Source organism: Panthera pardus, unplaced genomic scaffold, assembly GCF_024362965.1.
Source record: "Panthera pardus isolate Hobbes unplaced genomic scaffold, ASM2436296v1 HiC_scaffold_20, whole genome shotgun sequence".
NCBI classification, from domain to species: domain Eukaryota; kingdom Metazoa; phylum Chordata; class Mammalia; order Carnivora; family Felidae; genus Panthera; species Panthera pardus.
In genome coordinates this window covers 51,510,383-51,534,522 of record NW_026526766.1, presented here as the reverse complement: position 1 = coordinate 51,534,522, position 24,140 = coordinate 51,510,383, and the positions used below count along the sequence as shown (strand labels likewise).

Sequence of the window (24,140 nt, the reverse complement as noted above, 5' to 3'; positions counted from 1 at the left end):
ATATTAGAATTATGAATTATATAGCTTAATTCTTAGTATTAGCATACGTGTCTTGTGATATTAGAATTAAGAATTATATAGCTACTGAGAAACGGGAACCCCTTAGCACTGTTGGTGGGAATGCAAACTGGTGCAGCCACTTTGGCAAACAGTATGGAGGTTCCTCAAAAAGTTAGAAATAGAACTACCCTACAACCCAGCAATTGCACTCACTACTAGGTATTTATCCAAAAGATACAAAAAATACTGATTCAAAGGAGCACATGCACCCCAATGTTTAGAGCAGCTCTATCAACAATAGCCAAATTATGGAAAGGGCCCAAATGTTCATCGACTGATGAATGGATAAAGATGTGGTGTGTGTGTATATATATACATATATATATGTATATATATGTATATATGCATATATTTATATATACATATAAATAAATCTATATATAAATATATATTTATTTATTAATGTATATATTTTATATATAATAATATATATAAATAAATATTTATTTATATATACATAAATATATATAAATAAATTTATATATATAAATATATATATATATATATATATACATACACACACACACACACACACACACACACATAATAGAGTATTAGCCATCAAAAAAGAATGAAATCTTGCCATTTGCAACAACGTGGTTGGAACTGGAGTGTATTATCCTAAGTGAAATAAATCAGAGAAAGACAAATACTGTATGGTTTCAATCATATATGGAATTTAAACAACAAAATGGATGAACATAGGAGAAGGGAAGGAAAATAAAATAAGATAAAAGCAGGGAGATAAACCATAAGAGACTTCTAATGTAGAGAACCAGGGTTGCTGGAGGGAGGATGGACTAAATGGGTTATGGGCATGAAGGAGGGCACTTGTCGTGATGAGCACTGGGTGTTAATATGTAAGTGATGAATCACTAATTTCTCCTGAGACCAATACTACACTATATGCTCTATGTTAACTAACTTGAATTTAAATTAAATCTCGTCAGGAAAAAACAGAATTATATATACTTTTATTAAATTAGAATTAAGATCTAATAAATGGTATCTTCTATTTATTCTATCCTAATGGAAATGTAGTGTTGAATAAATTTATGATTCCAGGAAATGTCATTTATATTATGTCAATCTGTTAGGAATGTCATATTAATGAAGCAAGTTACTAAGCAAAAACACCTGTTGAAAAGAGTAGATATTATATTTTTTATAAATCTTAATAAAATTTTTTAGTATCAGTTTAGAATATAACATTAACAAACCAGAAAAAAGAAAAAGCTTTTATTCAGACTTCACTTTTATTTAACGACCCTGAAATCTTAATGATAAAACACTTAAATCATCCAGTTCTGGTCAACTGCACTCATTACAGATTTCAAGTTTTATTAAACACCACTGAATTGAATTTAACATTTGTTCTAACGAGTCCCATGATCAAAGCTATCTATAGTTGATACTTTGGAGGCAGTGCTATATAATGGAAAGGTCTGTGATCTTGAAAAAAAAAAATGCTGCATCACTTTCTAAGCCTCAGTTTCTATGTTTGCTAACGGACAGTACTACCTACCTTCTATGATTTATCTTATGATGAATGTATTAAATTACATTTTAAAGCATCATATTTAGGCTCATAGTAGACAGGTTATTTCACTTCTTCCTTCTATTTTATGACCAGAAAGAAAAAAAAAAGTTAATAATATGAAGAGGAGACAGATGTCCTACAATAATTCACAACACTTGGTCTTCTCTCTGTACAACTCTCTCCCTAATGCAGGGTGGACCGTTCTTTAAACCAAAATCTAAGCTATCCAACATGTTGATGAGACAGCAAGTCAGAGGCTGCACACCACTTGGATCCTCCTTAGATAGTGCTGTATTATTTGTTTTAAGGGATCATCCAAAAAGTTAATTTCTTAGAACTTTTCACTGTGATGACATCATCTTCTCTGTGTTAATTCCTTAGATGTGGTCTTCTGTGAAAGTTACAACAGTAACCAATAGATCATCTTGGTTTATTGAGTGAGTGTGTATATGTGTATATGTTCTTAAATATATCAATAATTAGGTTGTACAGAGCCCACAGACTATTGTATAGTAAGTATAAATAACGGTGAATTAAAAAAATTAGTAAGTCAGAGATTTACTTTCCTTTTAGGAAAAGATGCCATATACTCTCTCTATATTTCCTCTGAAAAAGCCTTCTCCCATTCCCCCCAGTTTGAGATAAAGTATGACAACCACTAGAAAATGTTGTAGAAGAGGAGAGACAAGAATGGTAAAAATGTCTGATTTTTCATTTAAAGCAAGGATTTTCAAACTCTTCCCCATAAGGGTGTGTAAAGATAGAAATGTAAATCATAACTGAGGGTATTTATACCTAGAAATACTGACAGTGTAAGTATGTGTTTTTCCCTCAAAAATAGCATTGAAGTTCCAAGAAGACTGTTATTTTTTTTATTTTTTTGGTATCCAAACTCTCCTTAGCACTACACCATAAACCTAAAGGGTATTCTTATCCCAGTATGAAGCCATTTAAAATATCGCTTATCCTTGGAGGTTATCATACTCATCTCTAAAAGTAAATTAAACAACAATTATTCTTTTACAAATTACATTTACATATATTTAACATTGAAGTTAAAGTCACTCATTCGAAAAGGCGTTAAACCTGCCCAGGTTGTATCTTAAAAATATTAATCCCTATGGAATTGTTTCAGCATCTTCATCGAGGCTTTTTCACATTTTTTTTCTTTCTTCATTATTATATACTCCTCTTAGTAAGATTTTCTCCCATTTTGTAGACAATAATAACAGTAACAGCTGCTCTTTAATTCCTCACTGAATTCTAGGGACTGGGGTAACTGCATTGTGCTTTAATCCCCACGTTGATCCCCTGCTGCACTTACAGTCATTATTTGATCGGTATTGCATACCCATTTGGGATGCAGCTGTAGTATATAACCATCTCATTATACAAAGATACTAGAAATGAGGGAGGCAATATCATGTAGTAAGGAGGAAACAGACTTGGAAGCCAGAAGGCCTGGAATATTGTTTTATTTCCATCAGTATTTAATCACAGGATCTTAGGGTGGGGGGAAATGGCATAATTTTTGTAGACTTAAGGTAAAAAAAAATTGTGTGTATATTTTATGAACTATTTACAGGTTTTCCCTCAGGGTTATTAGGTACACTGTCTGCTTTAAGTATGATTTTTATCGAGTGTCCTATGCACGTGCACTATTTTTTATTTTATTTTATACACGGATGGGCGTTTTTGTTTTTGTTTTGTCTACTAAATGCTTGCTTGCAAATACACATTCATCAAGTCCTCATTTTTCGTGTTCTAGACCTTATCAGCTATCTCAAATTGTGTGCCTCAATCAAAATGTTGAGGGTATAGTTCCTCACATTCTTCGTTTTGAATTCTGTCCTCAGCTCAGCTGAGCCACATCGACCAATTCTTATGAAAACGGTTTTTCACAGTCTCCTTCTTCTTCCTCAGAACAATAGCTTCTATTACTAATATCTTTTTGCTCTTTTCTAAATCATTTTAGTATGGAGGATCTCCCCAAATTAAGATGAATGAGTCACCCCACCCAGGACCACATTTGGGCCTGCATTCTTCTCTCATATGTTAGTATTTGGTGTAGAACGTGATGCCCTGTTATTATAATCATTGATTTCATTTTTTTTTAAATTTTTTTTGACGTTTATTTATTTTTGAGACAGAGAGAGACAGAGCATGCACGGGGGAGGGTCAGAGAGAGAGGGAGACACAGAATCTGAAACAGGCTCCAGGCTCTCTGAGCGGTCAGCACGGAGCCCGACACGGGGCTCGAACTCACGGACCGCAAGATCATGACCTGAGCCAAGTCAGACGCTTAACCGACTGAGCCACCCAGGCGACCCTGATTTCATTTTTTAGTAATTATGGCTTTGCATTTTTGTGTTTCAGTGTTCCGTTAATAATAACCCAGAAAACTCGGAAGGAATTTCAACTTCAACAATTGTACTCCTTCAACTCCTACCAAAAAACAAACAAAACAAAACAAAACAAAAAAACCGAAAACAAAAACAAAAACAAACAAACAAAAAAAACAACAACAGACATATGCACTTTTATGGGTTTTATCAACACATTTCCCCCCGCCTTCTTTCTCCATTACCTTATCTGTTCCCAAATTTAATTTTTATTTCCCATTTGGCAAAATAGTCTCTGTCTCTAATCCCTTATATCTAGTAGCTTCTTTTGCATTCATGCCATTTACTTTATTATCATAGGATATTTTTCATCTCCCTCAAGCGATATTTGGTCTTAATTAAAATTATCTTCTTTCAGCAAAATTAGGTAATTCCAGTGTGTGGGTTGAAGGTGTAATCCATATTCCTTCTTCCTTAAAGATGTCATAAATTTAATCTTTGAATGTAATCATAAGCAAAAGGACTTGTGAGGTTCCAGGATCATCCTCCCACCCCACTGGAATGCAAAAATACAACTTTTAGGTAACTAGATAATGGATTTTATTTGGTAATTTTCATATCTCCTGTACATTATTAATTATTCAATAAATACCTTAGACATTAAAAGACACAAAATATTCAGAAGTTAAAATTTACAATTAGTTGGAAAGAGCACTTTCTTTTATAGAACAGGCAACTTCCAAATTAGGATTTTTTTTTTCAATTTACGATTTTTATGCTGAGACATGTGGTGTAGAAGACAATGGCTACTGTCTGCAAAGTGTGACACTGCATATATCTTATTGATTAAATGAGATGGGCATATGAAAACATCTATCATGGCACTTGTCACAGTGAGCCTTCAATAATAGTTGGGGTTGTTTACTGTAGAATTATAAATAACAATGAAAACAAGGCACACAATTGTGAATACAGAGTTAGAAGGTGATGAGGTATTGGATTAGTTGATGCGTTCTCTGGAAAGGAGGATAGTTGTGCAAAATGTCTAGACATTCATAAAATGTTATGCAGCCTTCCTTGGTATTTTACCATTTGCCTGGCTAGTTTCCTACTATTCTGAATTTTAGAATACTCTCTTTCCTGCCAAAAGTGGTCAATGCTTTCCTTTACAGTTTGTTTCTCCCTAATGTAAATGTAGTTTCTGATCTCTCTCTAGAATTTAATGGGACATATTACTTACTGTACAGAATTTATTTGGCTAGAAAGCATCTTTTCTTCAAAGTTCTAATATCCAGTAACTGACAAAAGATACAAAGAAGCACATACTGAGGGATCTAGCTTATCCATCTTTTTATCTATCTATCCATCTATGTTATATATGAATATATATGTCTTTGTATCTATAGGTACTAAATATGCCTATGTGGTTTTCAATAGTAGCATTTAGAAAAATTGAGTTGGTGATGTAATTTGTATGAATTCAGTCCTTCTTTTTGGTCACTGTTCTTTTGGTCACTCTTGTATTTAGAAGATGCTCATTTATTTCTGTTCTAATGTGCTACAGGTGCCTGGACAAATTATACTTCTCAGGAGTACCATTTCCCCACCATCTCTGTTCCTATCCTGATCTTTGTCACCTACTGGATTAGAGATTTTCAGACAGGGTTTGGAGGGTAGGGGGCAGATGTCCATGGTACTGATACATTGAAATTTGTGCCTGAATTTAACAGTACATGAATAAGGCTTATCATTGTGAGGGAGATGTAGGAGAGGAATGTAAAACATTTCCTGTTCTACCTAAATAGTATGTGTTTGAGAATGGAGAAGCAGCATTGGACTGCAGCTAAGGACCTATATATCTAGCCTATCACTGTATTTCTCTTTTAGCAAGTAGATAGGAGAAAATATGATTAAAAAGTTTCACCTACAAATCATTGAAACATGTTGTGAAAGTTTGAGCTATTGTGTTGTGTTTTTTTTCTGTATATAGTGTGTGTTATCTAGAAGCAGAATACACTTAAATGCCTACCTATTGCTTATCAATGTATCAAGTGAATGACAGTCATTTCTCACATTATATGAATCTTTTCCAGGAAAATTAGGGATATGAAGTAAGAATACTTGCTAAAGCCTCATAAAGAAGTCAGTGGTAAAAACTAAACAATGAGATGATGCCCTCTACTACATGTAACTCAGCATTATGACTAGAAAAATATTTATTTTGGTCATGTCAATATAATTTAAATTACAAATGCCTTAGTTTTCACAGTATAACAGCCTCTCGCAGTAAAATAACATGCAATTGAGTGGTCTTATTTATTTATTTTTTTGTGGTGTATTATAAGCTGTAGTCTATTTTAGTGCCTTGAAAGTCTCGGATGACATAATTTTCATTGCTATATTGTACATTTAAAACTGATAACAGCTACATGTAGGGAGGTACTTTTTAAAAGGCATTGTGGAGTGATTATAAACATTTCATAGCTAATCAGTATCATTTTACAAAGACACATATTGGCTCTAAATGCACTCTTTCACCTTCCTTATATTTACAGAAATTGAAGAGTGCCACGGGAAGGCTGTATCACTGTATCATGAGCTGCTTGGGCTTCTAAAGTGTTGGATGGAGTTTTAATCATATGAGGTAAATACTAAATTTATTTTAATTATATTTTCAGGATGAAATGAAATGCCATTTCGTGTCTTCAGACTTTCTTTATAACAAGAAGGAAATTAATTTTCTTTTATTTAATCATGCATTTAATTAAGTAGTTCCTCTGGTTTGTTAGCCCCCAAGTGACCAGGGCCTATGACATATTGACAATCCCCTGTTAGGCTTATACCTTTTTCTCTGTAAAACTATTATATATGTTATATGTGATATGTTTCTGACAGTCTGTATACCATTTTTATTTGTTTAAACTGATTTTTGCCCTTTTAAACACCATGGTATCATAGTTAAATGTTGTAGTTTAAATGTTTTGCATAAAGTGTGTTAGTTAAAGATATTTACTTTATCAGTACTTATGACATGAATAACGATAGTGGAGGTACATCACTATTAATTTGAAGTGGAAAGTGAGTTACATCCAGGTTAGGGTTACTTCTGGGCATTTTTTTTTTTCTTTCCTTTCCTTTTGTTTTGTTTTGTTTTGTTTTAGTCCTGGCAGACATAACATTAACTCATTATGTATTTAATATCTATATATAGATATAGATATAGATATATAGAAATATACATATATATGTAAAAGAATAGAAACTACTTAATAGCCTTTTAGTGGCCTTTGTGTGTTGGTATAGATAACTTTCTTTTCCCTGAAAAATCTCCCTTGTTTTTCTATCTCCTCTTTCTCTGCTGGTGGCAGCCATTTACCAAGTATTACAACATGGTTTTTATTTTTTATTATTTTTATTACTATTATTTTTTTGCTTTTAATTGTTAGAGAGCAAACTGAGGCATTAGCAATCACTGCTTTCTGTTCATTACAGAGGGATGAATTAGGAATTGAGATATGCCCAGAAAGATAAGTCTTGACTGGTGACTGTTAGGAAAGTCCTCATTTAACACAACTACAGGGAGACATGTGGGACTGCTTGCTTATGTCCTCATGAAGACCAAAAGTAAAACAAAGAACATTTGCTTCTGAAAAAATGGGTTTCCTAGAAAATAAATAGGCTTGCTTCCAGCACTCCTTCACATGTCTATCAGACAAACAATAATAGCAAGGAAAGAATGCCTTTGCGTTTAGTTTGCCAATAGTCTACCAGGTACAAATGGTAGACACACACACATGCACACGCACACGCACATGCACACAAATGCACACATATGTTTGGGATGATGTTTTGGGGCCAACAGGAAACTGACACTCTCTGTGGACAGAAATATAGATTTCAACGAAACAAAATGTATTTCAAGGAGATATTAAACAAGCATAAAGTATACTGAATTGGTGAGGTTTTTTTTTTTTAAGCAATAAAGCTATCATCGACCAAATTTAAATTGATCAAAAAGAATAAAATGTTGCTATTTGCAATGTGGATGGAACTAGAGTGTATTATGATGAATGAAATAAGTCAGTGGGAGAAAGACAAATATTATATGATTTAACTCATGTAGAATCTAAGAAACAACAACAAAAAAAAGACAAACATAGGGGAAGGGAAGGAAAAATAAAATAATATAAAAACAGAGAAGGAAGCAAAGCATAAGAGACTCTTAAATATAGAGAACAAGCTGAGGGTTGATGGAGGGAGGTAGTTGGGGGATGGGGTAGATGGGTGATGGGCTTTAAGAAGGGTACTTTTTGGGATGAGTAGTGGGTGTCATGTGTAAATGATGAATCACTAAATTCTACATCTGAAATCAATACTGCATTATATGTTAACTAACTTGAATTTAAGTTAAAAAAAATTAAATCATGAACTGCATGTTGAGACATATCATTCGCCATTATGTTGACTTAGATGAGATAATATGGAAGGAACAGACAGTCATGTAAAAAAAATTAGGGAAAACTGTTCAAGAGTCTGCCATTCATAGGTCTCTTCCAATCAAAAAAGAATATTCAATGGTACTTAAAGTATGATAAATGTAACGTGATTTGAAGACACTGTTAAATGTAATTGCTTCTTTGAATATTTCTTAGCATACTGTTTCAGTTATTTTAGGCGGCTTACGTAATCCTGATAAATTAACCTATTTTTCCCAGTCGAATTCATGTGAAGCTCTACAATCTATCTCTGATTGTGAACCCAGAGAATGCTGGCTGTTCTTCAGATGTAGATAGTAGACAGAAAGTGATTTTATTTTTATCAGCAAAAAAAATGAAAAAACACACTATTAATTTATTACATGAGTAGAGGTTATTTTAAAAATTAATACTTTATTTTGATGGGACTTTTAAGAGACATCAAAACCATATGGAAACTTTCACTTTAACAAAATTTTAAATTATATAACAAAAGCAGAATGAAAGCACAGATGCTGTTTCCTCTAGGTTCTTGTTCTAATAGTTAGGCTCATTTTTACTTCCATTTTCAGTCCCCACTCCCCTCAACACTGGCTCCTTCTTTGCACATAATCAAGTCTTCATCTAAAGTGACAAAGACAGATTTTAGCATTGCCTTTCTACCACAGGTATTGAACTATTTACCTGTTTTTCATTATCATTCTTTATTTCCTCAAAATCTTTGCTGAGGTTTTAAAATTTATTTTCTCCATTCTCAAGCCATCAGAATATATATAATATACATACATAATGTAAATCAGTATTAGTTAAGGGTGAGGTAAATTATGAAGATAGCAGAGACATTTTTGTTGTTCAAATAAAATCATAGATTCAAGTTTAGAAGGTTAGTGTCATCAGTGTAAATGACCAGTGTGCAAAATTGAAATGTGGATGACATTAATATGGACCTTTTGAACAGAGAGGGGGCTATAATTTAGGTTCACACTCTGAGTAGAGCAACCCCAAAGCAAGTGTGACCTGAGTCCACAGGTTGAAGGAGGATATTGATAAACCTGAGGATAACTGTCCAGAGCAAGCATGCTAATGAGGGAGTTTGAAAATGTGAAAGAATTAGATATGCCTTGTTTTGAGAAGAAAAGATGAACAAGCGTTAGAGATGATAATTCTCTGCAAATATCTGAATCAATGCCAGATGGAAGGGAGGTTAGTATTTATAGCTGTGACTATGAGGAAGGTCTTAAGACATTTGGGCCTACTGTGACCCAATATGGGAAATATTTGTAAAATAACATTATATGGATTTAAATGAACAAAAACTGTTAAATATAGAAATTTTCCCCAAACAGAATGGGCTGTTTCATAAAGCATTAAGAGCCCTCCTTCTAGAGATGTCACCTGAAGATGGTTGGCTGGTTAAGTGCTTCTCATTGGGGATTCATGTATCAATCAGTGTTTGAAAAGATGACAGTTTGTATTTATTCCATTATTCTATCATTCTTTGATGGTCTTTTATTTGGAGAATAATCGTTTACATACATCATTAGTATTTATATATACCATTAATATTTTAATAATAAGTGATACTTTCTTATGCCCTATGTTTTCTTAATTTAAGATTATTTTTATATAAAGAAATTTTATTTAGAAAAAATGCTGGAATGGTTCAATTTTAATTGTATCACTAAGTAGAATATGGAGTTGAAGTCAACTATTTACTCTGTTTTAGTTCATCTATACAATAAGGAAGCTAAGCAAATGACCCCAAGATTCTTTCTAACTCCAAAAATCTATGAATTTCATCTTTCTGACCGAAGTTGCCAATAGTGTGGCTGAATTTTAGTGGTTATAATCTCAGGCACAGAGAAGCATTCCTAGCTTCTCACTCACTGCCTCTGTCACTTTGGCAATTTACATCTCTGGGGCTTAGTTCACTAGTCTGTAAAAAGAGGACGTGAAATTACAGCTCATGGTGTGATATTGTTATGGACACTCATGTTCTAATGATGGTAAAAAAGAATGGCTTAAAATCAGCTGTTACAAACTACAGGCTTTTCCAATCCACTGACTGTGAATTAGAGCCTAATAATTAATGTAGCTACCTAGGAGTACATTTTATAGCATAGATTAAAGTTAAATTATTCTGCGGGTGCCTTATTTATTATTGTTTAATGGTTTTGGATTATGACTAGGGTAAGATATTAGCCTTTCTGTTAGACTTCTGTTCATGTATTAGAAAAAAAAAACAGTTTCTGTTTTTGTTTTCTGGGGAAATCTAGACTTGGCCATAGATATTCCATTCCCTTTTGTGCTTGCTGCATAGGTATAATGTTAGCCAGTTTGGGTAAGTGTTCTGGTTGGATGTCTCAGCTCCTGAGAAGATGCCAAAATTATGCATGTTTTAAAACCCATGGATATAGCCTTAATTAATAACACCAAATGTTTGTGGTATTTCACTCATCATACTATATATGCATCATAATTTCTGCCAGCCAGTGTCAACAAAATAGTGGCAAGAAATAGTAAGTGATACAAATCCTTTTCATTCATCAGTGTAGCTTAAATTTTATCAGTGGATTAAACAAGACTATTAAAATATTTGTGTTTACTCTGTAGAAGTGCTTTCACTGGACCACAGCTTGAATCAATGCAATCGACTTACACTGATTTGTGTTATAGATGTTAGAAACCCATGCTTGCATTGATTGTTGTAATGTCATTCATGGTGTGGTTTTCTTCATCCTAAAGTTTCTCCATTAAGAAGATCATGGGACATCCTTCTAGTCTCAGCATTCCAAACACATGGCTGCTTCTACAAAGTTGTTTTTAACTATTCCAGTAGACTGTGTAATAGATTTATTTTCAGGTGTGTGTAGGGTACTAGGAAGCTCAAAACTAAATCTGTTGCATGTGCCTGGCAAGTAAACAAAATCCAATGGCATATATGGTAGTAACGCTTAACTGCTATGGGATTAGTGTAGGTGTGGATCTCATCTCCTTTATTGGGCTCTAAGGTAGATTTGGTCAAAATGTGACCTTATTTTTCTTTTCAGTGTTAATATCATGGTGTATTGTGATTTAAAAAAAAGATTTAAAAAAAGATAACACTTAATATATTAATGTCCATTCTTGGTAAATGTTAGCTATCATCAATATTAAAATAGATTCCCAAGAAATTGTTCTCTTTCCACCACCTTTCTTGATTTATCAAAACACACATTCAAGCATGTATCCACTCAGTAAACATTTGTGGAGCACCTATTACGTTCACTTAGTACTCACATGTATATGAGGTAATAATACAGACAAGATCCTTATTGTCATTGAACTTAATGTTCTAAATGAGTGGTGTAGAGTATGGAGTTCATTAACAATAAAAATAAGTAAAAGAAAACATTCAGTAATGGTAAGTATTAAAACAAGTTGAGAGCCTGAGAAGTCACTTGAAACTGTGTTGTTCTGAAAGGCTTTACCATAGAGGTACGTTTTAATTGGAGACTTGGGTGATAAGAAGGAGCCACCTGTGCAATATCTTCGGGAAGAGCTTTCAGAGAGGAGGAAGAATCAATTCCCGGGAATCAGAGATAATCATCTGATGGGAGAGATTCCAGGATGTTGCAGGGTAGCCATCCAATGAATATTTATGTGTGTGGGATTCAGTCTGTCTTCTCTTCCTTTCAAACTGGAAAGCTAAAGCCCTTCCACATGGAGGAGCTTGGCTATCTAATACACTCTTCTCCTTTTTTGTCTTATTTCCAATGGTAAACTAAGGGCTTACTCCCTAGATAGCTCCCTCTGACCTATTATTTTTCTTGAAAACATCCATTCTGATCAATGTAAAATCTATGATTTGGGCTTAAATTTAGAGTTGGGTAGTAGAGATCTCTGAGGTTTCTAACCCAGGTCCTGATTCTAGCCCAGGTGACCATAGTTGGCAGGTCCCAAAGACTATTAATAAGAAAGAGGAACTTGCCCCCCTTTACCATTGTTCTTTGCAGGTAGTTCCCTTAGGAATGACCCAAAGTGCAGTACTGTTGTCTGAGAAAGGATTCCAATAGATCTGGATTCCCCCAGCCATAAGCTATTTGATTTCAAGTAGGTACTAACATTATCTCTGGCATTATTATATCTGTTCAATTTTAAAATTTTTCCTCATTTATTTTATCACACACCAAAACAACTTAGTTAGCTATCTCAAATCCTTTTAGGAATAAAACAGGATGCAATACACTCTCTCAATATAAATATTTAACTTCTGACTCCTATTTACCAAATATCTCATATTACCTATTGATAGCGTTTTTGCATCTATGAGTATCACAGTATCATCGTGCTGAATAAGGGACTTAAATATCTTTGGCATCTTTACTCTTTCCAGTTCAGATATAAACTCAGGTTGATTCTCCCAGGGATGCTGGTCCATTTTTTGTGCTTCTCTCAACCCTCAACTGGTCCGCATGCATTCCATGAGCATGGTAATTGATCATTTCATGACTCAACAGTTATCTTCAGTGCAGAGCAGGCAGGGAAGGGAAAGGAAACTAAAATTAAGAATAATCTTTTAAAATGTTTTATGTGTTCTTTCTATACCCCTGTGTATTTTCAGTGATCAGTGTTTTATTGGAAGAGGTTAAAATATTATTAATATGTATGTTGAATCGGCTTCTCATGTGCTGCCTGCCATTCCCACAGGGCCACAAGGCATGGGGGTAGCTAATCAAAGTACAGCTGCAACCCCACATGCCTGCAGCATGATCCGTTTGTCACCAAAAAGGAGGCTTGAAATGAATTTTAGTGCCTTTTTTAAAAAATCTGACAGAAATAATTCCTGTCTTTTGTTTATCTCCTCATCTTCCCAAGTTACAGAAAATAATAGAAAAAAATAGTAAATCTGAGAACTCCCACATTCCGATCCTCTATACATGCAGCTCTGTTAGTACTTTTGTATTTAAACTGTGTACTTCAGCTGCGTTTTCTGAGAAATCAAAGTGATCAAACATTTCATTGCTAATGGACCGCAGTGCAAATAGGATAACATCATTTTTGCATCACCATTTATGCAACAACTTTTATAGAACTTATCAGGCATGGGCCAGGCACTGTTTTAAGCACCCTACAATATTTACTTAATTTCCATAATGACCCTATGAAAAGAAGTTTACTTTCCTCTTCCTTTAAAAAAAAATGTTTCTTTATTTTTTGAGGGGGAGGGGATGCATGTGAGGTGGGAGGGGCAGAGATAGGGGGACACAGGATCTGAAGCCGGCTCTGTGCTGACAGCAGAGATCCCAAGGTGGGAATTGAACTCACGAATCTTGAGATCATGACCTGAGCTGAAGTTGGACACTTAACAAACTTACCCATCCAGACATCCCTATTATCCCCTTTCTGCAGAAGATGAAACTGAGAGCTGAGGAGATTAATAACATGCCGAAGATCACACAACTGATAAATACAATAAGTTATATAATAAGATATACTTAGCAACTAAGGCCTGCAATGGAAGAATATTTGAGAGCATATAGGCAGCAGTAACAATGACCTGGTCATTGCAGGGTGGAAATGGTTCTGTCTGTGATCTCTCTTCACAATCCCCTGTCACTTGATAGGTTACATGAGGAGGAATAATTTCAGAGATGGTTAGAAAGTGTACAAATGTGAAGTAAAGTGTGTTTTGAGAAAACTTGAGAGAAAGTGATAAAAAGGCATTGATTTCTTTTGCTTGGAGCCTAAATAATTTTGCCACCCCGTCCATATTTTCCCCTCGGAAAGGATGATATGTAAGATTAATCCCAGCAGGTCTCTGGTAAACCTATTGGGTGTCCCTCTGGACTCTGATTACATTTTGCCATACTGTTGTGTGACGCCTAGCATCCTTGGAATCTTTTTATGACTCTGAATGCATGCTGTACATGTGATTTACAATCGCATTAAAAAAGGTGCAGCACCTAATTAATTCACCAATCAGCTGTCAGAGACTGTGATCTTTTCCTGGTTCACTGTTGAGTTCCCTGTGGGAGCATCAGTATTCTGAGAGTGCCGTTTGCATTATGCCGTGTGTGGTGTTCGAGCAGAGAACTAAGTTATGCTGCTTGTTCGTGGAAAATATGCCATCCTCATGAGTGCCTTGATGACTTTGTTAAAAATATCTTCTGCCACCCCTGTTCTCTTGCTCTCACGAATACATGGCCCCATAGTACTTTAGGGTTTTCACAGTGCCATAAATTAAGAAAAGGGAGATCAGCACATTTCATTTTCATACCTGTGTATTTTTTCCCTTGAGTTTTTCTGTTTTATACTTAAGCAATGTTACCCATTTACTTTTTTTAAAAAAAGAATTGAAAATCTATCTTCTCAGATTGTATCATCTTTGAAGACTTTATCTTGTCTCCAACATTCCAAAATAAGGACATTTTATATACAGTTGGAATATTCATGACTATTAAGTGTTTCATGGCCCTACAAAGTTACAACCAGGTGAACATGTTGTATGAGTACATTCAGAGAAAAGGAAACATAAGGAGGAAAGATGTGCCACTTGTAGAATTATAGAATCAAGTTTATTTTGATTGATAGATACTTTAATGTTTGCTTGACTGAGTTTTTTTTTTTCTGAGAAAAACACTATTCCAAAACATACTTGCTTTGTAACACAATAGTCATTTGATTATTTTTTATAGGTCTGTAGGTTATTGGGCAGTTTTGGTGATCCTAGGCTTGCCTGATTTTAGCTGAGCTGGCTCATGTGCATGAGCTCAGCTGTGGATAGGCCAGGATTGACCAGTCTAGGATAGGCTCACTCACTTATTTTGCAATTTTGTGACTAATGTGCTAGGAGTGATTGGGCCACATGTCTCTATCATACAATTGATTAGCTTGAGCAAATTCACATAGCAGACAAAGAATGAAAGCATTCAACACTTCTTGAGGCCAATGTTTAGAACTGGCCCAGTGATGCTGTTACCACATTCTGTTGGCCAAAGCAAGTCACAAGGCAACCTGGATGAAAGGAGTAGACAAATGGATTCTACCTCTTGAGAGTAACTACAAAGCAATAGTCCAAAGGGAGTGGATATATGAAGGAGAGAGAAATTAGGGCGATTTTGCAGTCTATTACACTTAACTACCTGGCAGAGTTTAATGTCATGTAGACCTTCCTTAGGTTTAGTTTTGCACTGTTTTCTAATCAGGCTGCTTCCCTAATCAAAAACAGTTCTCCTTCTCAATTTGACAACACCACCCAGCATCACAACAGTAATACACTACATTCTAAATCCATTCAGAATCTTCTATTTCAGATGTTTCTTTTTTTAATTGGTTTTATTGAATAGAGATATGGAAAAAATATTTAAAATATGCGTGAGTTGTAAATTAGACTACAAAATGCATACTTTGCATACCATTCAGTGTAAGGAAAACATTAACATATCTTGAAGTAACCCATATATTTTCCTTCAATCCATTTGCTTTCCTTGTGTCCTCAGAGATAAGCTCTCTTCTGAATTTTATTATTCTTTTGATTTTCCTTATAGTTTTGAGACATATTTCTACCACTGTATATTTGTTGAGGGGGTACACATTGTATTTTTTTTTTAATTTTACATAAATGGAATCATACTGCCTATTACCAGAGTAATAGCATTTTCTAGACTTTTAATGCCTTAGAAATGTAATTATGCATAGGGAAACTCACCAAAGTGTGAAGTTCAATCTTCACTCTCCTTCTAAACAATGTAAGAGCTTGGAATAACAACTACAATCAGCCTCCTTTGAATTTATAGCAATTTTCATGCATTTTAGTTCTATTCTAATATTTAACCCAAATGACAATTTTATTTTTGTTTCAGATAGATAAATAAGAATATTGCTCACTCTATTTGTTTACCTTTCCTTCTTATATCTGATATCTTCCACTTGAGATCATTTTCTTCTGTCTGAAGAACTACATTTAGTAGTATCATTTAGTAATTATCTATTCGTAGCAAATGCTCAGTTTTTGTTTATCTATAAATGTCTTTATTCCTTCCTCATCACTGAAAGATGTCTGGTGAATATGTGATTCTAAGTTGATAGTTATTTTGCTTTAGTACATTCTAGCTATTATTATACTGGCTTCTGGTGTACATTGTTGCTGTTTAGAAGTCAGTTGTCAAGCTAATTGCTTTCTGGGAAGATGATCAATCGTTCCTCTCCACAACATTTAATATTTTTTCTTTGTCTTTGCTGCCTCTGCAGTTTTACTGTGGTATGTCCAGGTATCAAGTTTTCCATATTTTTTAAATTTTATTTTGATTTTACTTAATTTTTATATGACTGTCTTCCATAAATTCTGGAAAATTCTGTTTATATTTATCTAAATATTACTTTTACTCATTTTTCTCTTACCTTTCCTTCTGGAATCCAGAGGGTGAAAGTAGCTTTGTAGTCTATTCATGTTTTGGATTGTAATGTGTTCTTAATTTTTAGTCTCTGAATTGTTTTCTTTAATTTGTTTAAGTTGTGACATGATATTGTTGTGACATGATATTAGACATACAGCAAGGTCCCAAGAATAGTAATAGTAAAGGATGTTGATGTACCTTCATCCAGATTTCCCAGCTGTTAACATTTTACCACATTTTCCGTTATCTTTATCTATCTGAAACATTTAAGGATAATTCGGGCCACAATGCCTCTGAATCATGAAATACTTCTTTATATTTTTTTCTAAAAATAAGAACAACAGTATATTTATAAAAGCCAGGGTATTAATATAGATATGGCATTATTAATTAGTATACAGGAATTGTGGTCTTTATGCATTGCTGTGATTACTCAAAGATGTAGTGGCTTAAAACAACAGATATGTGGAGTGAACTCCTCAGTCAAAAGACATAGATTGGCAAATTGGATAAAAACAAAACAAAATAAATCAGGATCCTCTAACTACATGTTGTATATGAGAAACTCACTTTAGATGTGAGGACATGCATACCTTGAAAGTGAAATATATTCCATGCAAATAGTAACCAAAATGGAGAAGACAAAATAGATGATAAATCAGACAAAATAGATTTTAAGTAAAAAATTTTAAAAGAGACAGAGGACATTATATAACTATTATAGGGTCCATTCACCAAGAAGATATAATAAAGGTATATGCAGCAAAGATCAGAGCTTCCAAGTATATAAAAACAAACATTGACAGAATTAAAATGAGAAATAGTGAGCTCTACAATAATGGTCAGAGACTTGAAAACCCTGCTTTAATAGTGGAAGAAAACTAGACAGAAGATCAATAAGGAAACAGAAGACTTGAACACTATAGTCCAATTGAATTTAACACAAATGTAGAGAACACTCCACCCAATATTAGCAAAATACATATTTTTCACATGGAACATTCTCCAAGATAGAACATATGTTAGGCCACAAACCAAACTTAATACATTTTTAACTATTAAAATAATACAAAGTATCTTTCACAACTACAATGGAATGAAGCTAAATATCAACAGCAGAAGGAAAACTGGAAAACCCACAAATATGTGGAAATTAAAATGCTCTTAAACAATCAATAAATCAAAGAAGAAATCAGAGGGAAATTAGGAAATATCCCAAGACAAATGAAAATAGAAGCACAGCAGACCAAAATGTACTGAACTCAGTGAAAACAGTGGTAAAGGGGAACTTTATAGCGATGAATACTGGCATTGAGAAAGAAGAAATGTCTCAAATCAATAATCTAACTTGATACCTTAAAGAACTAGAAAAAGGAGAAGAACAACAAAAAAACCCCAAAGCTAGCAAAAGGAAGGAAATAATAAAGATTAGAGCAGATATAAACAAAAGAGAGAAAATGAACAAAACCAACAGTTGGTTCTTTGGAAATATCAAGAAAATCGGCAAGCATAGCTAGACTAAGAAAAAAGTAGAGAAAATGTAAATAAATAACTTCGGAAATTAAAGAAGAGACATTATTACCAATTTTACAGAAGTGAAAAGGACTAAAAAATTGTATGACAGCAAATTGGGAAGACTTGATGAAATAGACAAATTAGAAAACACAACCTACCAAGACTAAATCTTAAAAAAATTAAAAAAAAAAAGTGAATAGACCTAAAAAGACTGAATCAGTAAGCAGAAACCTCCCCCAAGAGAAAAATCCAAGACTAGATAACTTACTGGTGAATTCTACCAAACATTTAAGAAAGAATTCACCCTAATCCTTCTCAAACTCTTCCAAAAAGTTAAAGAAGAAGAAACCCTTACAAATTCATTTTATAAAGCCAGCATTACCATAATATCAAAGTCAGATAAAGACACTACAGAAAAAGAAAACTACAGACCAATATCTTTAATGGATATTGTTACAAAAATCCTCAAGAAAATACCAGCAAACTGAATTCAACAGCATGATTACAGGATTATACACCATGACCAAGCAGGACTTATTCCTGGAATGCAAGGATTGTTCAACATACTATAATCAATCAACGTAATACATTAACAAAATGAAAGAAAAAAAAGTATATGATCATCTCAGTTGATACAAAAAAAGCATTTGAAAAAATTCAGTACTCTTCCATGATAAAAAAACATTCAATAAACTAGAAATAGAAGGAAACTACATTAGGATGATAAACGCCAATATGACAACCTAGAGTTAACATCATACTCAATGATGAAAGATGGAAAGCTTTTCCTTTAAGATCAGGAACAAGACAAGAATGACCACTTTTGCCACTTCTATTCAACATTGTACTGAGGCGCCTGGGTGGCTCAGTCGGTTAAGCATCCGACTTCAGCCCAGGTCATGATCTCACGTCCGTGAGTTCGAGCTCCGCGTCGGGCTCTGTGCTGACAGTGCAGAGCCTGGAGCCTGTTTCAGATTCTGTGTCTCCCCATCTCTCTCTCTGACCCTCCCCCATTCTGTCTCTCTCTGTCTCAAAAATAAATAAACGTTAAAAAATAAAAAAAAAAAACATTGTACTGTACGTCCTAGCTGGAGGAATTAGGAAAGAAAAATAGATAAAAGCATCCAAATTGGGAAAGAAAGAGTAAAATTATATTTGTTTACAGATTATATGATCTTATATGTAAACAATTCTAAAGACTATGCACACATATACACACTGTTAGAGCTAGTAAACAGATTCATCAACATTCAAAAATCAGTTGCATTTCTATACACTGATAGTGAACAATCATAAAAGGAAATTAAGAAATGATTTCTTTTATGATATTATCAAAAAGAATAAAATACTTAGTAATAAACTTAATCAGGGGAACAAAGGACTTGTACACTGAAAACTACAAGATGTTGCTGAAAGAGATTAAATAATATACAAATAAATGGAAAGACATTCTGTGTTCATGAACTGAAAGACAATATTATTTGGATGTCAGTACTACCCAAGTAAATTCACAATTTTTGTGAAATACCTATCAAAATATCAACAATGTTTTTTTTGCAAAAATAGAAAAACAGATCTTAAAATTAATTTGGACCCCCAAAGTACCATGGATGGTCAAAATAGTCCTGAAAAAAAAAATGGAAGTATCATTCGTCCTGATTTCAAAATTTATTATAAAGCTACAGCAATCAAAACAGTGTGGTACTGGTATAAAGCAGACATATAGGCCAGTCAACTAGAATGGAGAGTCCAGAAATAAATCCATACATATATGGTCTGATGCTTTTTAATAAGAGTACCAAGACCATTTACTGGGGAAAAGACACCCCTTTCAACGAATGATCTTTGTAAAACTGGATATCCATATGTAAAAGAGTGTGGTGGGACTCTTATCTTACACTATAGGCAAAACAAAAACAAAAACAAAAACAATCCGTATGGACCAAAGACCTAAAAATAAGAGCTAAAATTATAAAACTCTTAAAAATATATATAGCAGCTTCACAGCATTGGATTTGGAAATGATTTCTTGGATATGACACAAAGCATAGCTAACAAAGAAAAAATGGATAAATTGACTACATAAAACTTAAACTCTGTAGTGTATCAAAGAATACTAATAATATAATTGAAAACAAGGACTCAGGGAGATAACCGTACAACCATGTTCATAGCAGCATTATTCACAATAGCCAAACCAGAAGCAACTCACGTCTCCATCAATGGATGAGTGAATTAAAAAAAAATGTAGTATATACATACAATGGGATATTATTTAGCCTTAAAATGAAAGGGACTTCTGACATGTTACAATATGGATGAATTTTAAAGACATTATGCTAAGTAAAACAAATAGAAAAGGACAGATTCTGTTATGATTCCACTTATAAGAGGGACCTGGGATAGTTAGATTCATAGAGACAAAATAAAGTGGTGATTGTCAGGGGTTTGGTGTATGGGACATGGGAAGTTATTATTTAATGGGTACAGTTTCAGGTTAGCAGATGAAAAGAGTTCTGATGGTGATGGCAGCGCAAAAATGTAAATGCACTTAATACCACTGAACTGTACACTTAGAATGGTTTAAATGGTCATTTTTATGTCATCTATATAATACCACAATTAAAGACATTAAATGTAAAAAAACAAAAACAATGCCAAAACACTTACTATCTTATAATTTTGTGGGTTGGGAATCAGGAGTGACTTAGTTGGATGAGTTTGGACCAGAATATCTATGTCATTGTTGCCAAGCAACAATCATTTAAAGGCTTTCTTGGGCTTGGTGATCCATTTCCAAAAAATACACACTCACATGGCTGTTAGCTGGAAGCCTTAGTTCCTCACTATGTGGACCTAACCATAGAGTTGCTCGATGTCTTCATGATATAGTGGCTAACTTCCTCAGGATGAGCAATCTGAGAGAGAACAGTAGGAAGCCATGATGCCTTTTCAAACTTACAAGTGGTTTTCTTCTGTTTCTACCGTATTCTGTTTGTTAGAAGTGAGTCACTATGTATACACCACTCAAGAGGTGAGGAATTAGGCTAGGAGGAACATCAATGATTTGTGGACATGTGTGTAAAGCACCACAGACATTATTCAAATTTTTCTCATTGTCCCGATGATTTCCTATATAGCAATAGAAAGTGTAGGATCACGTTTCTTTAGTGTTCTTTAATTGTCTTTCATTGGCATTTTAGAAGAGTGCATCTGGGTGTGCTACAGATTGTCTTTCAGTTTGGATGTCTGATGTTTCCTCATGGTTAGATTCAGTTATGCATTTTGGGATGAATATTTTATTTTATTATTACTTTTTAAACATTTATTTATTGATTTTAAGAGAGTGTGTGAGCAGGGGAGGGGCAGAGAGAGAGAGAGAGAGAGAGAGAGAGAGAGAATCTCAAGCAGGTTCCAGGCTCCAGGCTGTCAGTGCAGAGTTGGACGCCAGCTCAGCGAACTCCTGAACATGAGATCATGACCTGAGTCAAAATCAAGAGTCATGCACTTAACAGACTAAGCCATCCAGGTGCCCCTTGGGAGGAATATTTTAAAGGTATGTTGCACCACATAGGGGAGCCCACGGTGTCAACTCTTCTCAAACAGGTAATATTAATTTTAATCATTTGATTTAGTTGGTGACTGCTGGCTTCTCTATCATATAATTACTATAGTTTTATTTGTGATTAGTAAGATGCCTTTGAAATCTTTTTTTCCCCTTTGTAATCAATATGATACTCTGAGAATCTATGAATATTGCTGTCCTACTATTCATTGAACTTTAACCCACTTGCTTTCGAATAAATATTTTGAGGATCCTGGGTGGTTCAGTCAGTCAAGCATTGGACTTTATCTCAGGTCATGATCTCATGGTTTAGGAGTTTGAGCCCTGCACCAGACTTTCTGCTGTCAGCACAGAGCCTGCTTCAGATCCTCTGTTTCTTTCTCTCTCTGACCCTCTTCTGCTTGTTCTCTCTCTCTCTTTCTCAAAAATAAATAAAAACATTACAATAATAAATACTTCAAAATGTCTTGGCAGATCATTAATGCTTTTAAAAAACATGTTTCATTTTGTATTTTAATATTTTAAGTTGTCTTCTGCATTTGTATTTTAATATTTTAGGTTGTCTTCTGCATCAGGGTCAGTCAGGTATCTGTTCCACCAACTACTAGAAACCAATTCAGTGTTTCCTATTTTGATACCTATTTTTACAGCTAATATTGAATCCTTTCCCTGCCTCTCAGAACTTTGGCTGTTGTCACTGAGCATTATGGTTATTTCTTACTTGTTAAAAACAAGATGTACTCCCCTCTAAGTATTCACATATTTTGCCTCACCAAATTATCTTAAACACCTTGTGGATAGAGTTTATAGCCTAGTCCAAATGTTCTCCTAATAGTAACTCAGTAAGTTGGATTACTATTAAGTGATATTAAGCGCTATATTCCCATAGCAAAAAAATGCCTAATGATAATATTAACTAATGATAATTGTGTGCTTGCTATATTTTAACATTCTAGATGCATTTACAAGTATTGATTCATTTAATCTTCCTAACATCTTATGAAGTGGATGCCATTATTATCCCACTTTTACTAATTAGAGAGCAAATAATGGCAAAGCCGTGAGTCAAATCCAGGCAGTCTGTCTCCAGAGCTGGTACTATTATTGGACACTAGTGCCATGAAAAAAGGATTGCCTCCTGAAGAACTATGAGGTATTTGTAAACCTCTACATGAATGTGAAATCTCTAAGGCAAGAGAGGCTGAGGTTAGAAGGGAACATAAAAAACATTCCCCTTTTCCCCAAGCTGAAGAAACTGAAGCTTGAAAAAACAGCTTATTTACTATTTAGGGATAAAGATGAGGCAAAATTTAGGTCTCCTGATGCCCAATCAATTCAGTTCACTTTCCATCATATCATACTGTAAATGTCTGGTAAAGTGAAAATAAACACCCTCCACTCAACTATTTCACCAGGGGCATTGATGTAACTCTACAATGTCAATTTCGAAGTTGAATTCTAAAATGAATATGCTAGATATGCTATATATTAATTAAACATGAACTGCTTTTGCTTGCTTTCTTAGAACATAAAATGGCTTTGGGGGAATGATTTGGATGACCTATGCATTTTTGCACAGATAATCTGGTTAGTTCAAACTTTTTCTCTTGTCCTAAGCAAATATATTTGACATAATTTCTCTGCTCACTTGCTTAAAAGTAATCTTTGTAAATGCAATTTTTGAACATGCTCTGGAAAAAGTCTTTCCTGGTTATAAAATAAATAAAGTATGCAGCTATAAAGAGGAACCATTATATGCATAATCATTTAGGAAAATACTCAAGTTATTTGTAGTATTTGGTTTTGGCTTGAGAAATTGATACACTTACAGTGTATAGTGGCAGTGTTCCTTGACAAAACAGTTTTGATTTCCATGGATTGATTGCCATTATTTTTGCTCTAGTGGTGTCTATGGAACATTGGTATTATTAAAATAATCATCAACACCTGCATATTTAGAGTCTTCTGTATGATACTTAGAAAACAGTGACATTCAGAATCTTAAACAAATGAGTATACATCACGTGCTCTTATGAATCAGAAGGGGGAACCAACTCTTCAGAACACAGATGAGCCAAAAATAATGCCCGACAGTGTATACTGGGTGAATTTGAGCTCTCCCATGCATTGTGAAGGTATGGAGATTAAGATACTCTTGCATTTTACCCTTTTATTTGTGTTGTGTTGATATTCTTACATTGATTTATTATTTTTTTTTCATTCTCTTATCTCCTCCTGGTAGCACAAACATACCTGAAAGGGAAG

At 34.1% G+C, this 24,140-nt stretch overlaps 1 protein-coding gene across 7 annotated transcripts in view; it reads left to right on the top strand.

Annotated features, from left to right (window-relative positions):
- LINGO2 (leucine rich repeat and Ig domain containing 2) overlaps positions 1-24,140 on the top strand; it is a 1,147,525-nt gene that overhangs the window by 462,951 nt on the left and 660,434 nt on the right. For all 7 annotated transcript variants that reach the window (XR_008424224.1, XM_019424194.2, XM_019424191.2 and 4 more), the window contains one exon: positions 6,498-6,586. The gene's annotated coding sequence lies outside the window, so the exon portion shown is untranslated. The remainder of the gene's footprint in view (positions 1-6,497; positions 6,587-24,140) is intronic.